Consider the following 17,169-nt stretch of genomic DNA (forward strand, 5'->3'; position numbering starts at 1 on the left):
AATCTTGCTTTTGGTTATCTATTATCTGGGAACTACTGAGACACAAATCAATCTAAAAATGCATCATTGCTCCATCACTGGAAGTCACCTATAACTCACGCAGAGAGATCTGGCAGAGGAACACTAATATTTTCATGTTTGTGTACCTACATATCTGGCTCAAAAACATTTCAAAGGTACATTAACCATTATTTTTTAATAGTGCTTAAAATACTGAGGGTAAAGTGTTGGTATTAACAAGGTTTCAGAGCAGTTTTTATAATCTAGTTTCAACTCAAAATTTTATGTTTCTAGATAATAACATACGTTTTTTACATTTCTAAATGAGGACAAAAATGAGATGCTAAGTCTGAAGTACATTTCAGCTGGACAAACACGAAGGAAGAGTTTTGTCACTCTTTCACTCCCGCGTGTGTTATGTTTTGTGTTTTGTAAGGAAACAGTCATATAACTTTTGCTGAAAACTTGTGTTGCAACCTTTTATTTCCCAACTATTTTTTAATAAAAAGAAAAAAAAAATCATGCCCATTGCTGGTATTTGTTTCAAGCAAAATGCTCAAAGCCTGTTCTGATGGTGTAATGTAAACATTTCCCTAAACAGAGGTCAGTTCCAGTAGGACTTTTTGAGACTTGCACAAGCTGTACTGGATCACCCTTTGAGGACAGACTTATCTGAAACACCTCACATCTCTTCCAAGGGGAAAGACTGTCAGACCTCCAAGATTCTTAATAATACAGATCTTTGCTCTATTCCCTAATGAGCCCAAATATATCCTTTTGCCTTTATTAATTTTTTACTTGCAGAATAAAAAAAAACAGTTTCTGGCCCAGCCCATTCCCTCAAAATATGGAGCCACTCTAAACGGCAGGAGAGCTGCAGGATACTCCTCAAGCCCTGAGCTCACAGGAGGTGCTCAAGACTCCCAAACCAATTTGGACACTGCTCAGGAGAGGAGCTGTCCCCATCTCAAACATGGACTCACATCCCAAGAGCAACAACCTCTCCATAAAAATCTGATTGGTATTACTCCAACTGTTTGAATGTGCTCATATGCTAAGGACAGTGACAAATCCCCCCTAGCATAAAAAACCCTCCAGCCACTGCTTATTATATTGAAAAAAAAAAAAACCAAAACATTTAAAGGATGTCAAAATAGTGGTTTCCTGGGATTTACTCTGATTCCCACTCCATGTGTGCCCTGATTGAGACTCTCAACCAATGAACAGAAATTTTACAAGTTCAGTCTGGTTAATATGGGCCCAAAGGGGTTAAAACTAAACAGCATCTTTTGCATGCCCAGATTACAGCAAGACTCTCAAATCCTCACTATTGGAGTTGTGCAGTAATTAGAATATTTGTAAGGGTTTATAAAATGGTATAAGCATGTATGATATATTTTTAACTAATAAAACTGAGAACAAAGAAGGTTTTAAGGAAATAAGCAGTTTTCTCCTTTAATCCCAAGACTCTGAGATTTCATTTCACTTACAGTCACTAGCACAAACCCCCAAAAACATCCCCAAAACAATGACTCGAGTCTTTCACCAAGAACAGGAGACCAAGGTGGTTTAGATGCCAGGCTACACATCAAGAACTGGCCCAGCAGAACGAGGAACACCTCAGTCCTGAAAACAAGCTCCTTTTAGGTCTTTCTGGACAAATTGGTGTTGTGACACCAAAAATTCCCCCCAATGGGGTCCACACACTAAGATACAGTTCCTGGGATGATGCCTTAGACCCAGGCTGGGCTGTTCAGGGCGTATGGTTCATGTTGGATACAGAGAGGGAGTACAAAAAACACCATCAGAACTGACATTATTGAAAACATTTAGAATACCAAGCAGTTTAACTATTCAGCACTCACTCACATCACCCTACACAAACCCAAGGGACTTCACAGACTGATTTACAAGACTCAGATGACCATGCTTCATCAAGAAATAACAAAAACTATATTGATATGTAATTTCTAAGTGGCAGGGGGACAGATATCTGTATTTATTCTGTTTAGCAGGAGCTCATTTAATTCACAGTACGGCATCTTTGCAACACCTCAAAACATAAGGAGTGAAATTACTGTGTAATATCTGTGTTACTGTGTGACTTTTCGGTGAAAATATTAAAGATTTCCAGAGATTTAAAACTGACTCTCCTTTTATTTGCAGCCACGCTTGTTAGTGAGCAAGAGAATTTTGTTCAATATCTGTTCACAATATTCTACACAGTCATTATAAAACACAATAAAGTAAAAAAAATCTAGGAGCAATAGGTTTTTTTCACAGTCCTCTGTCTTAACAAAATAAATTTATATCCTGTTTGCCAAATGGTACTACTTGCTTATCAGCTTCCTTGCCATTTTGCTATGGTAACCAGCTTCAGTCCCAAGAGGAAAGAGATGATGTAGATACTAAAAATCTGATTCCCTAAGCTCCATGGCCTGAAAAGTAAAAACATATTATGGCAGCTATTTCAGACAATCTGTGCTTCAAGAGCTGTTCAAGGCAATGGAAAGATAAAATTGTCTGTTTTGTAGTTGCCTTCCTTCCCCTGCCTAATTAGAGATTTAAAGTAAGAAGATTCCTACCTTTCTGATTTTGGAAAACAATAGTTTATAAAGACCATTTAACTTACATATAACTCCTAGACAAGCCCATAAACCTGACTGCACTATTGGCACATATGAGTATTTCATAAACTAACACGTTTACTCTTCCATGACCTGTGTGAGGCAGAGAAATGCTCTTCCAAGGTGATTCAGCATCTAAGGAAGAGCTATGTACTCTAAAGGGTTTTCAGAAACCACTGTGACTCCTTAGTGCCACTGAAATAATAGATCACTCAATCTCAGACAACAAAACAGTTTCCAGTTGCTTTGATTTCATCGCACAAACAGAGCACTGCAATGCTTTTGTTGAATCTCCCGCAGGAAACTGTTTTCAATAATTTTTTTTCCCCTGGTGACTGAAAGGGAAAAAAGACAAGAGATGGAAACAGTTTAGTTCCACATGTTCTAGCAGTTATGAAAACCTGGTATTACAAAATCAAAATTGAGATCTAAATTTGGCCCTGACAGCAGTGTTACAAAATTGATGTTTTGGGCACCTCAGGCCAGGCTGAGGAAGAAGCAGGATGTCTCAGTGGCCAGGAGAGAGCCTCCAGACCACCACAGCAGAAAAAGTATCAGCTTGCATCAATATTGCCACACTTCCCCCTGCTGTGTTTCTATTCGATAATTCTTCAAACACCAGATGCTATTCAATATGTAATTAAGAGACAACAACATGCTTAAGAGAAATAGCATCAAGATAAATTTAGTTAGTTCCCTACCTCTGCCAGACCAAACAAGGCTGGCTACTGACATGGGAAGGTGGGCCATATTCCTTGCAATATCAATGCTTATTATAAAAGTCACAGCTTCTGGTTTTTGCCAAGTTACTCTGCTTTGGTCCACTTCTGTTGCAGAGGCTCAGGGTTAGTTCTGTTCTAAGATCACAGCATTAGGTTCTTCCCTTTAGTTTCCAACACCACTAACCAGTATTCTGCTTTTCTATTTATTTTTCATTTAAATCAAAATATTGCTTTGATATTTTTGTAAGGTCATGTTTTGAAAACAATTACTTTTGAAGCTTTTACTGTGGGGCAATAAAACTGTCACAAGGAGAAATAAAGCACATATATGGAGATTAAAAAGTCATGCAAAACAACCTGCAACAAACACCAAACTATGCACTCCTTTTTTCCAGAGTGTGACACTGCTCTGCTTCAGCTTTCCAATGCTCATGATATTCAGCCAGTAGCAAATTTTTGTTAAAGTGATCATCTGTGGAACAGCCAGACTAAAAGCAGATAACACTTGACTTTCTATGCTACATTTCAAAGTGGTTGTATATTGAATTGGCAAAGTGGTCCAATTATTAATTGGAGGGGCAGACACTGAGATTATCTTTACGTCTGAGAGTTACTTTTTTAACCTTTAAAAATTATGAAATATTGGATACTTATTGTAAACAATGTAAGAACAAAAATATGATGATTAAAAAAGCTCTAACTATCCAAGACAATTCTGCTGCACCAATATGTGCAATCATGAATTGGAAGTATGGATTAATTCTAATGACAAAAAACACAAACATTATGAGAAAGTGTTGTTGTTATAAGATATGGCTGGTGCTGTTTTTTAAACACTTTCCCTGAACAGCAATTAACCCTCTATTGCCTCTTTCTACAGTACTGTCTAATAAAAAAATTGGAGCAGCTACAGAGCCAAAGGCATAATGAAAATTAAAATGAAAGACAACATCAGCTGGCTCCAAGATCAAATTACTCATGTATTTGTGTTGTATATACAACAACATCTTTCATTTCCCAGAGCTACAGTCAGCAGAGTACTGAGATAGTGAAAACTCGTAGATTATGCTAGAAAGATAATTAAACAGTTAAAGTCATACGGTCTTCTCACAGAGTTTGGCCAGTAAAGAACAGTCTAAGTACTAGTGAAGAAATTAGGAGGTTTCAATTTCAAACGTGGTAAGTACTTTTATGGAGTATTGAGAGAGAACTGCAACATCTAAAGATTACATCAATCCACCAGAGCCTGAGAACAAATTTTCTGAAGGTTCTTGTGTGGTGCCTTCCCCCTCTGTTTGTCACTGCTGTACAGCAGCCACTGCTTGGGTCCTGAGCAGAACAGAAAACCAGCTACAGCCACTGCCTTCCAAAGGCTTCTCTAACACAAGAGCAGTGCTGCTGAAGCCAGTGTCAAGAGTGGAAATGCCTCCCTAAGTCATAGTTAAACTATTGCAAAGTAGCACAATTCTTTAGAGAGTATTACAGAGCCATGTTCTACATATGCAGTTAATCTCCTCAGCTGATAGTGAGAACAAAAAACGTCTCTGCAGAAACACTTCTGAAACCTTTTTGATGTTCCTTCACTTTGGTGAGCCTACAAGGAGCAAAAGCTGCCCACTTCACTCTTTCAGTTAGATTCTGTATTTGGCATAGAGTTACTTGCTGAGTGACAGGTGTTATTTTGGCTGAAAACACTAAAAGAACCCTTCTGCCACTTGTGAATACCTCTGTTCATGAGCTGCAGTCAATAAAAACATTAATCTGATGCAGTCCATTCTGTGTATTTCAGTGACCATCCCACCTTTCCAGCCTCAATAATACACTGATCTCTCAAACATGATGCTCTTCTCCCAGAGGAAAGCCAAAAAAGTATTTTGCTCCACATAAGTTCATTCTTTCTTTAGAACGAAAAGAATTATTATCTAATTTGCCTTTTAAATACATAGTTGCATGTAGAGACATAATACACTATACTCCTAATCCAGAGCAAAAAATCAAGATTTTTATATTTTTCAATTCTCTTGTTTCAGAGCGTATCAAAATCTTTGATGCTGCATTCTTAATTGTAATGCTTCACACCTTATTCTATATAATTTTAATTCATTTACTGATTGTTGCAACTGCAAACCTTCTGTCCATTCTTGCCCACCAATATTTGTACTGTCATTAGAATACAGTATTTATGATTTGGGGTTTTTGTCATTAAAACCTTTAAATCCTGCTTTTATTAAAGAATAAAATATTACCAATAATTTTTTTTTTTTAAATGAGGGCTCTCAAGAGGAGAAATTATTACATAAAATAGATAAATTCTACTTCCCTATCAGTGTTTTATTAATTTTTCTGCTGGGATTTCATTTTCTTTCATTACTGACTGATAAGATGAAGAAGAAGAGAATATATTGTCCTAACCAAATCTTGGTGTAACATCAGCTAAAAGAAATATTTGTGTATCTAAGTTTTCCTGGAACTCTATCACAATCCCAGAAGAGCATCCTTTGCATGGTGGCTTTGCATGGTGGCACAGCCTGGGGGGAGGAAGTGCTGTGCTTCTCTACCAATAAAACAGTAGGGAAGGAGATTCCTGGGTCTGCCATCCATCCTCAACAAATCTCTGTGGCAAACAAGTTTTTCTTTATCTCCACACTTAACATACTTTAAAAGCTACAAATCAGCACCGGTTCCATGCACGGATCCTCAATGGTGATTCAGATGAAGCAAGGCAAAAGCTGCGTGGGAAGGTGGCATTCCAGGGAAACACCCTGTGGCCAAGAGTGAGACTCTGAAACAACTTAGGGGGAGGCTTCCTCCACCACAATAGGGGCATTTCCCCTTTCCTTTTCCCTGCTGACAATTCAGCCCCTACTTTTTTATTTCAATTACCACCTAAGTCTTTGCAAACAGGTTGTCTTCTTATCTGAAGAGATGGAACACCAGCCAGATGCTTCTACTGAGCACAAGCTGCAAGTTTGGCCTGTTTCAAATCTGCTGTGGCAGCCTCCAGAAGGAACAACACGATAGAAATGAAGGACCTGTATTGAAACACATCTCATGATGCACAGCAATACTGTGCAGTTCCCTGTACCCTATTTTTAACATTTTAACCCTCCAGCTCACTTGACCTGACCCTAGTAAAAATGCATTTGTACCGTGAGTGAATTCATCTCCCTGGAAGTGTGGTTATTTCTGATCCACAGAGGTGACAAAGACTTCAGCAACCAAATACAATCTTACCAAAAGAAAAGCCCTTCAAAAGGGCCTTGAAACATTAGGTACTTCTCTTTGAGGATGTGAAAGTGGATGAAAGCTTCTAGACTTTCTGTGCATGACTCACAGCTGTCATTGGATAAACATCTTCCCATAAAAAACATGTCAAGATAATTTTGACAACTGTACAAAATTTGCCCAGATGCACGATAGCTTAGGCAATTTAGACAATGACTTTAGTTAAGAAAATTAAGCAAAGCTCTGATATTCCAGCAAAATCAATTGTTCTGCAAATGATTGTAATCACGTTTGAGTTATTTTCATGCCAGTCCCACCTGTCCCTGTGCTCCCAAGACATGAGGAGCTGGTAAGATAAGAAGATACATAGGTGTTAATAGAAAAATATTATAATTGAATAGAAGTTGGATTAAGATGTCTGGTTATCCAGATTCTGCACAATGTCTCTGAAGGTAATGAGGGCTCTAACCAATGAGGAGAAAAGTCGAGAAATGTGCTTTATTCATTATTTATATTCCATTTCCTCCCCTATCGGATGGAAGGGATGTGAGGGACAGAAGACAAATGCCTAGGTTTTCTATCAGGCTCTCTTAAAATTAATCTGCTACACTGAAAAACATATGAAAGTCCATTAACACACACCAACTAACTCAATAAGCAAATATATAAACTGATCTAAGCCATAGTGGGAGCAATATTATGTTTACTTTGCTTTTCTGCATTTTTTTTTCCCCTTTGGAACAGGTTGTGTCCCCATCCTCCTGTCCAGGGGTGCTCTGCCTTTTCCAACACCCTACACAGTGCCAGCAAATGCTTCATGCCCAAGACTTGTGGTTGCATACAATGGCTATGGGAGAAAACGTCTGTACTAAATAGGCAAAAACCATGAAGACAAACACCCCTCTGCTACCCCCTGTCACAGTGAATGCCAGTCCTTAGTGTTCCTGGGAATATTTCAGGGAGCCTTCAACTCAAAATACAGGCAATGGATCACATCCTTATCTTCCATCGTCATTTAAGCACAGGAGTCACCTCCAGGTCACTGGGAAAACAAAAATATTTATCTAGTTACATGAAAGTCTTATTTATCTGGGAAAAAAGGAACATTCCCCACTTGCTCAGCAGGCAGAAATGAGTGCCCTAAATATGGTCTGTAAGATATAAAAACTAATATTTCCCAAGCATTTAGAATGTGTGTTTTTGGGAGGTGGTGAGTTTTGTTTGTTTGTGTGGGAAGAAATGTAAAATTGAAGAAAGAATGGAATACAGATGGGTATTTTGGTTTTGATTTAAAAAAGACCTCCTTTCTTCTTCTGTTGCTGGATTTCAAATCAAGCCAGACCAGCTTGCCCACAAGCTCTGTTCCTTCCTATTAACATCCCTATCCCAACATATATTTTTAATAAACAAAACTTACCAAGCACCACCAGCAAAGTTTGAACTCTTGAACTGAAGCAGTGGCTTGCACTAGATGAGGTGAAGAGGCAGCATTCATAGCAGATTGCAAAGATTATGCACAGCCACCACTAATATCCAAGTCAATCTGTGAGGGACCTGGCTGGATCACATCCCCTCCTTCAAAGGCTGCTGTGTGGTTTTGCCAGGTGTTACAGTAAACTGGGCTTACTTCTTCATCACAGGGGTTGCACACAAGGCTGAGATTTGTTATCATATCTGGCTGCTCCAGCAGCTGAGCATACTGATCTCTGAGCAGATTTGGATTCAACAACACAAAAACTCAGTAAGCAAATTCCTGACCAAATTTTAACCGAGCCCAATCATCAGCTTGAAGGCACATTACTTGGCCTTCGGCTTTGTCACGCTGAATTTCAAAAGTCTACAGTAATATAATAAAAATTTTATGGAGAAGCTCTAGAAGACACTTCAGAACTGTTTATGAAGGCGAGAGTAAGACAACCCAACAACATTGGTTACAACCGGCTCTGTTTATAATACAATTTACAACATAATTTAGCCTGCCTCAATTTCACCCTACACAACCCCTCTCCTCTGTGCCTTTGGAGCTGCACTACTGCATTCTTCATGAGTCTTTCATTCTGCCTTCTTTACACAGTAAATCCTGTTATTATCCACCCTGCATTTTCTTCTCAGCTCCCCAGTTCTGTCTCTCCCCAAACACACACAGGAGCACCTCACGATTCCAGGATCAAACCAAATAACCGGCTGTAAATTAGCTCAGATGAACCTCATTCTGTTCCAGCACCATCAACAATTTGGTTACTCGCTACTCTGTGAGTTTTTCACAGCAAATTCTGCAAGTCACGATTTACACTGCTTTGCAGAATCTGAAAGAAAACATTTCAAGGTAAATTTTCCAGGCATATGTATTGAAAACATTATCCAAGCTCCATACCATGAGACTGCACCATTAATTTCTGTAAGCATTATGAAATGGCAGGAAGCTAGGTTCTTGAATCAAAATATGCTACAGGCAAAGAATATTTTAGTAGGATCTTAAACCTGCTTTTTCTTACTGTCAAACGTGTAAGATGAATATAATGAAAATACTGGAACTACAATACTGTAAAAATTCCACTGTTTACCAGAACTAAACAAATTAACCTCACTTTCTTGGAGATGCACAGTTTGGAAGTGCTTTTGAATTCTGACAATCAAAATAAGTTGGGTTGGCTGGGAATTGGGTAGGCTATAAAGAAACTAAATCCAAATTTCTGCTGCTAGTGGAAAATTTTGAGCCTGTAATTGAGCATGTACTTTTATTCTCCCCAAGATCATTACCAGAGATTATGCAGCTGAATAGGTTTTCTGAGGTGAACCTAAAATAGACCAAATATCATACTAACCTCCCCAAGAGGATACTGTACACCACAGAATTGAACTTTGAAAACAATACATTACAATTATTTAAAGCGACCTAATATGAGGAAGACGGACAGAAAAAAAAAGGGAGTACTTATTTTCAGTTTTTTTTGTAATATGACAAGACAGGACCTAAGAGACCTCCTGGACTATAGAACTCATTTCCCACTTGCCTCTTAAAAATTGTCATAACCAAAAATCAGATGCCACAATTCTGTCAAAGTCCTCTGAATAGCAGTAGTTGTTTTTCTCATATTATATGCAATATTTATCTTAATATATTCCAAAGAGACATTTTTCTTGGAGTGGACAATATTGGCAATAAACAAATTAGCTTGCAATCTTCTTTCCTTGTCATCATCATCTGTTGCACCACTGCTTAAATATTTAGTCACGGCATTAGATTTTTAATTTCCAAGAATACAGTTCCTATGCACTTGGCCTTGCCTAGTAAGCCTTTCACAAATCAGCCTTTGCATCATGTTAAGATTAACTAGTTCACTTCAAAACAAAATGGAAAGTACTTCAAATGTGGAAAGTTTATGGAAAGCACTTCAAACGTGGAAGATAACTGGATAAACAATTGCCTAAAGAGAAAAAACAGCTGAGAGGTTTTGCTGACTACTGAAAAACAGGTACAGTTGTTGCCTTTAAGTCTAGGAAATGAAAGCCATTCAAATCAAAAATTTAGCAAGAGATAATAATTAAAAAGTAGTGTGAAATGTTTCAGTAAGTGATCAGATCCATGACTGTGGCTTAAAATCCTAAGCTGGTTCTTTGCCATGCTACTATAATGGGATAGCATTTGCCAGTTTAAATCCAATAGGGAGTTTCTAAGCCATTTGGATAGGATAAAGATATTGGAAGCAGTTGTCTACTCTTATCAGTTTAACTGTATCAGCATAAGACAGAACTAGAGAAAATTATTAATTATATCTCTAAGATGTTATTTCATCACACACTTCTTTGTGCTTTCTGGTGAAGCAAATATGAGCTATCCCTTCAAATGTGAAGTAGGTGGTCCTTGACAGCAGTGATAACTGGCACATCCTGCTGCAGAGCTGGTAAAATAACAGTAAACAGAAGAAGAAGTGAAAGGATGGCAAAAATCACAAATCCAGATACGCAATGCAAAGTAGAATGCAGAAACACAGCAGACTAAACCAAAAGAATTAAAGGGGTAATTTTTGTCATCGACTTCATTCATCCACTGAGGTCTACAAGATAGTCTTTAAAAGGAACCAACTGCTCTTTGAGAACAGCAACACCAAAACAAACTGACTCAGATGTACATTGTCTGCCTATGAACAAAAAACATCCAAACTATTCCCTTTTAAGAAACTGTTTCGGAAATTTATAGCAGAAATCAGCTGATGAACACAACTAGTCCAGCAATCAGATGCTGAGCTGTTGGTGTAATGTCAGGCATCACAAGCAGCACTGACCACTGCTAAGTTTGTCTGGTGCTTTTGTTATTACTACAACCTGCTTGACAATTTCTCATGTGGTTATCATCTACCAGTTTTCTTCTTGCATTCATGTTTAACTGAAAAGTTCACAAAGTCTTTGCAGTTCTGGAAAACACAGACACACAAAAGGCAGAGAGAAGTGACAGTGTAGTGAATCCTCAGAAGAGGCAGAACCCACACCAAATGGGACAGGAGAAAGAAATGGAGATTAGAACAGCAGACCAAGAGTGGTAACTTATGGACAAAGAAGCACAAACAGCTTTTTGGAATGACTACATATTTTCTTCCTATAGAACCAGAAATCAAACCACTATTTTTTCCCCACTGTTTTTTCTGCCTCAAAAAATAACTTCTGCTGAGTAACAAACTACACGTACAGTGCCTTCAACCTGGAAAGGACCAAATGGACTCTGTTGCCATCCCTTGCACAGAGAATATGCCCTGAGACTGCCTTGAACCAGAGAAGTGAACCAAGGGTGCAGCAGCAAATACCTAAATGCTGAATAATGTTCATCAGCTTACAGGCGAGTTTTTATCTGTTTCAAGTAAGGCTCAGTGGGCAATGTGTCACATTTCTGAGCACGAGTACCCAACTTCAGAGATTCCACTTGCCCTTAAAATATCACTTTTACAAGGCAAAATTGCTATATCTGATGATCAGCACTGCACAGATCATGAAGAACTATCTTAAAAATGGCTGTTTAATTACTTCAGAACAAGCTGTGCTCTTTTGAAAGAGAAACTATTTTGAAAATCAGCATCATATTTTATTGGAATTTCAATATATATCTGAGGCAGCCGAATATCCAGAACTTGGACTCCAAGGAAAATGTTTACCTTCCCCATCGTTTCCTACCACTATGGATGGTTCAGATGCTAAATATAATCCAACTATGCATGCATCAGTTCTAAACAAGAATTAAAATGCTAGAAGCTACCTATCCACAAGAAGAATGATAATTAGAGATTGAAAACAACAGAAACAGGAAGACAAATTGGTTTACTCCTCATGCTTTTCTTTTATTCAAGAAATGTGAGCAAGACAATTTCTTGCAGGAGGGGAAAGGTAGACAAAAGAAAGACTCAAAAGTGTGCATTGTCCTAAGTCCACTGCCCTACCTACTGCCATAAAAGCCACTCCAGAATTGGAGTCAGTGTGGCTGACACTGACTAAACAGTAAAACAATTTGGTGGATCATGAAGAGCCTGTCTGCAAGTATCCCTTCTCAGCTCTACTCCTGGCAGCTTGAGTGCCAAACATCAGCTCCTGCACCAAAGGAGAAAAGATACACCTGGCAGGAACAGCTTCCACTTCAGGGAGAAGAAAGTCAGCCCTTGGTCTGAAAGCAGATGGCAAATGTGCTCAAGTACACTGATTCCCAAACTGTCGGGAAGCAGATGAAGATCCCTGACATTGAAAATCATCTTATTATCAGCAGATGCAATTCCCTCAGGGGAGGTGAATAACTCCATGCAATGGATCTCTGTTTCTCCAGTTCTACAGAATTGCCTCAGCTCAGATGCACTTAAATCTCACCCTCCAGGAGTTCCATCAAGGCCCCCTTTTTACCTCCTCTGTCTGTAACAGCTGCATTAAACAGAAAACATACATTTCTTCATGTTACCTTAGACCTCATGTAGTCAAGAAGTTTGTGCTAAGACCCATAAAATATTGACATTGTCACTAGTACTTTATTCAGAGAGAAATTATTTAATCCCTGAAACTATTCCTGCTAATTTTTACAACTATCCTGGGGGGATTATCTTTTAAAGAAATTATTAGGTTTCTCAAAATAACTTGTTTTAATATATTCCCCCTTTCAACACAGCCTGCTCTGATCTTTAGGCCTCAATTACACTGTTTTCTGTCCCCCTGAGTATAATTCTAGTCCTTCTCTATTTGGCAAGATATACAGAAACTGGACTTACAGTCCAGATCTCTAGGATTAAGAATCAAACAATTTTAGCACTTCCAGGAGACCTTTTACTTACCAGATATCATTATACCAGAACCTTTTCCATGTCCATTTTGGTAAATCAGACTTCCTGTCTTTTGTTTGTCTATTGCCTCCTTTTCTCACTGTGTGCACTACAGAACCCAGTTTTAATTGCCCTGCAACACCTGATTTAAAACTATCTTGGGCATATTCAAGGTAGGCATATTAGAAATATTCTCTAAAACTTATGCTGAAGCACTCAGTCACTAATCTATTTCAGCAGCATGAAGTGATAGGGAAGTCACATGCAAATTCAACCAAAAGAATTTAAAAATTACCTTTTTTTCCTGGTCCCACAGGGAAATAATTTTTTGGCATTTCTGCCCACACACTCAAAGATCTTTCAGGTGTATAGCTGTCACCAGCTCATTAAAATGCTTTGATGAGGTGTTTTTGGAATCTAAAACTCAGGATCTGTATAGAAAGTTAATTTTGTAAAAGCAGTTTAAACAAATGAGCTGCTCCCACAGTAAAGCATTTACTTTGGGCACCCAAAATCAAATGCAATTAATGTACTTTTAAAACTCTCAAAAAACCCCTTAGTTCTTGTTCCCCTGTATATTCTGGTTGAGCAATTATACCCTGAGTTTCGATGGAGCCAGACACTGAAAGGTATTAACAAACACAGTGAGGGTCACTGTTCAGAAGAGGAGAGGCTGTTGATTTTATTTCCCACTGGAATCTACTGGGAATAAATGAACGAAAGGATTCCAGAAGAACAGCTTGTTCTCCAGGCCTTGCTCAGTTCAAACAGGAAAAACATAAGTTATTAAAATATATACACAGAGCATGAGGACTGAAAACAGGCTGTGAGTTCTTTTGCTCTCCAAATCACAAGCCTAGACCAAATGCCTTTACTCTTCTTACTGCTTTACTGCTTTTTATTACTACTAGTGACATGTCAGCACTTCTGTCCATGCTGCCTCCCTCACCATACTGTCAGAGACTGTCCATACCACAGAGGTTCCCAGTCAAACCAAGTGTTTGTAGTGGTTTCATAGCAAGGGAGCTAATGACTGAATAAAAACGGGACAGCAATTCCCTTCAAACAGGCTCAGTTTTCCAAGCCAGCACACAAAACACCATGTACTGCTACCTCTGCTAGACAGCAAAACTCCAATACTAATACTGCAGAGAAAGATACTTCAAGAAATTCTACATTAGACCAATGCGTCACTACAATAACCCACACAATATTCCTCCAAGAGCCCATTATTTTGATATTGACTGTTCAGCATCACGGTTAGTGTTTCTTTTGCTATCCTAAATGCAGCATGCAAGGGGATGAGGGAGCACTGATCCCAGCCAGTCCTCTTGGTACTTCCCTGCCACAATCCCTGCCCTGCCACCAAACTCTAGGTTTAGTTTCTGATTTTAGATATAGAAAGGATAGAGTTAATCTATCTTTTCTATATCTAACACTAACAAGCATTAAACGATTTCCTACTCGATCATTAACCTGTCAAATTCAGCATAATAAAATCATCACCAGTTTAAGGAACTACAAAGGACTTGTCATGGAAAGAATTTTAAGAACACGACAATCATGTATAAATTTAAAAAACTAAGTGATGATATTTTCTAAAGCTGGATCCTGAAGAATAATTTTCCACCTTCACACAGTAAAAGTAAATGCTTCTGCAAGAAGTTTTTTTTTCTTTAAAAAAAACTTCTTAAAACTTTCTGAGCTTTCTTGAAAGGAACTAATTTGAATCACAGAGTCACTTGATCTGACACTTTAATGCTTTTCAGGAACTAGGCAGTGGTCTGGTATACTTTAAGTTTATGATTTATATTTCCCTGTAGTCTATCACAACTGATTACAACTATCAACAAGAGTTAAGGTGGGAGAACTAACAGTAATTTTCCATCCACATTATGCCAGCTCTCAAATGCCAGACCTCTACTCCCAGTGTGCCTGCAGAGGCAGTGCTGTGAGTATATTGCAATCACAGCTCTGAGCAAGTTACTGCTGGGCAATTTTCTAATACAGCGTTAAAATGCAAGAGATAATTCCAGGATCTCCATAAGCAGTGGGAGGAGGACAGTATTCCAGGCACAGTTTGCACTCCTGAGTTTGGAAACATCTGCACTATCAGATAAAGAGCCTTTTAGAAGCAGTACTAAATTAATGAATTTCTATGAAGTATAAAGAGAGCCACAGAACAGAGATCCTTAAGTGGTAGCACACTGACAGATGAGGCCTATAATTTTGTGGGAGGAATTTCAGTGTAACTGCTTTTCCCTCACTCAGTTGTTTCTTCTGGTGACCAGCTCCACTACCTACACCTTTCCTAGAAAGAGTGCTGGGATGGCAGCCAGGGGTTTTGGGCTCCAGGATCTACCTGACCACCCTGCTGCCACCAGGTTTAGCACAGCAATCACACCTGACAGAAATCCTGAGGTTCAGACCCACAAAAAAAGGTTCATCCTCAGGACTCAAGGAAAGAGGGCCTTCAAGGTCACTGCAGAGGGCTTCATCTCCTTATTGTGAATAAATGACAAACTAAGCCCTTTGGGTATTCACAGAAAGGAGGGCTGCTGGCTAAGGTCTGGGTGTCTTCACTGAGCACGTTTTAACACAGCCAGCAATTTCACTGGTGAAGTGAGCAGACAATCTTAGGGTGGCCTTGTCTGATAGTGATGGACGAGACTGTCCTGTCTCATTCACTCACTGCTTTGCTCGTAGCCCTGCTTGATTTATTTGTAGCAGCAATACATTAATGTTATCTGACAGCTACTATTAAAGTGTCACAAGCATGTATATGCAATAACACAGATGCTGCAGGGAATTTGCTGCAGGCCACTACCTCCTAGGCACAGAAAGCAAGGGGAGGCTGGGGAAATACCTCATAAGAGATTGACTCCTAATTCCTCTTATTCAGAAAGAAAATTGACAAGGAAAACTGCTACAGAGACCAAGCACAGGCAGAAGGCATGGTAACATTCAGATAAAGTGAATGCTCCAAATTTTCCCACCTGTGTCCTGATAGTTACAAAATCCAGCAAAACCAAAACTAAACACAGGTACCCACAGGGCAACATCCCACTCAGGTACCCCATGCAAGAAGGGCAGACTCACATGGCAGTGCTGCATTAAGCAGAAGGGTGATAATGGGCTGCTGAAATAGTAGGAGACACAAGAAAAATCTTTTATCTTCACTTTATTTTTCTTTACAGCAGTGTACAAGCATGGTGATAAAATAGCCTGCCTTTGGTTGATGACATCTCCTGCCTCCTCCATGACCCCTCAAATACTTACAGATCTATTCTTATACCATGCTTGAAAATGAGAGGTAGTACCCTCATGTCTCATACATACAGAACAAGCAAATATTTAGTCCAAGGTCACAGCAAAAACCAGTAGCAAAGCCAAGATTTGCATAGAGATTTCTTAGGCAACAGATTATCTAATGCTTTAATAAAAGCATTCATCATAGTCTCTGTCTCAACCTGAGACAACAGCTAAACAGGGAGAAATAAGCAAAATATTCTGTATCACCTGAAGTCAGAAATGTTACAGAATTTGCCTTAATCATATACTCTCTGAGTTCTGAGAAGGGAAAGTGACTACAGGTCCATAACTCATGGAGGAAACACTTGATAGCTGCAAAAACCTCAGACACTGAGGAATAAAATCACTCTGATCTAAAGAACACCAACTCCATAACAAGAACCAAAGAATTATTTCTGTTCTGCATGAGACAGAGCTTTTTATCTGCAAATATATGGAGGACATGTAAGGACCTCCCTGGCCTTTTTTCATGGCCTCACTGAAACCATAAAGTGGTTTGTCCTCAATATTCATGGATTATGGATCAGAATTATTATATTCACTGAAATTCAATGCATCAGGTAAAACAGTATAATTCTGTTAATTCTTCAAGGGATGCAGAAACTAGCCTCTGGAAAGACAGTCTGAACTGAGCTGTTTGTCACCTGTCAAACATGCAAAACCCGCTTTATTTTATTATAAGAACTGTTGTCTTATGTCCTCTGCTTCCATACTTTAAAAAGTTAACACTACAAAGCACTACTTTCTATCACACAATTACATTTAAAAAGAATGTATCATATCTTCGTGTTGCTCGAGTGAGTTGACTGAGCCAGCTGATGTGGCCTGCTAATTACAAAGTGTAGCAACACTCATAACTGAGCAGAGTATAAAGCAAGATCAGAAAAAGGTGCTGCTCAGTATTTATTGGTGCCTGTGCCACCACTTTGATGTGGTTTGCTGAAGATTCTATCACACAGGGCCTAGCAAATGCATGGCTGGAAAGGTTACTAC

The 17,169-nt window shown here is 38.8% G+C and overlaps 1 protein-coding gene across 1 annotated transcript in view; it reads right to left on the bottom strand.

The window, feature by feature from the left end:
- The window catches only part of ADCY5 (adenylate cyclase 5), a 215,074-nt gene that overhangs the window by 95,001 nt on the left and 102,904 nt on the right, over positions 1 to 17,169 (bottom strand). The gene's annotated exons all lie outside the window — the stretch shown is intronic.

The sequence above is a fragment of the Zosterops lateralis genome (genome assembly GCF_965231275.1).
Source record: "Zosterops lateralis genome assembly, chromosome: 7".
NCBI classification, from domain to species: Eukaryota; Metazoa; Chordata; class Aves; order Passeriformes; family Zosteropidae; genus Zosterops; species Zosterops lateralis.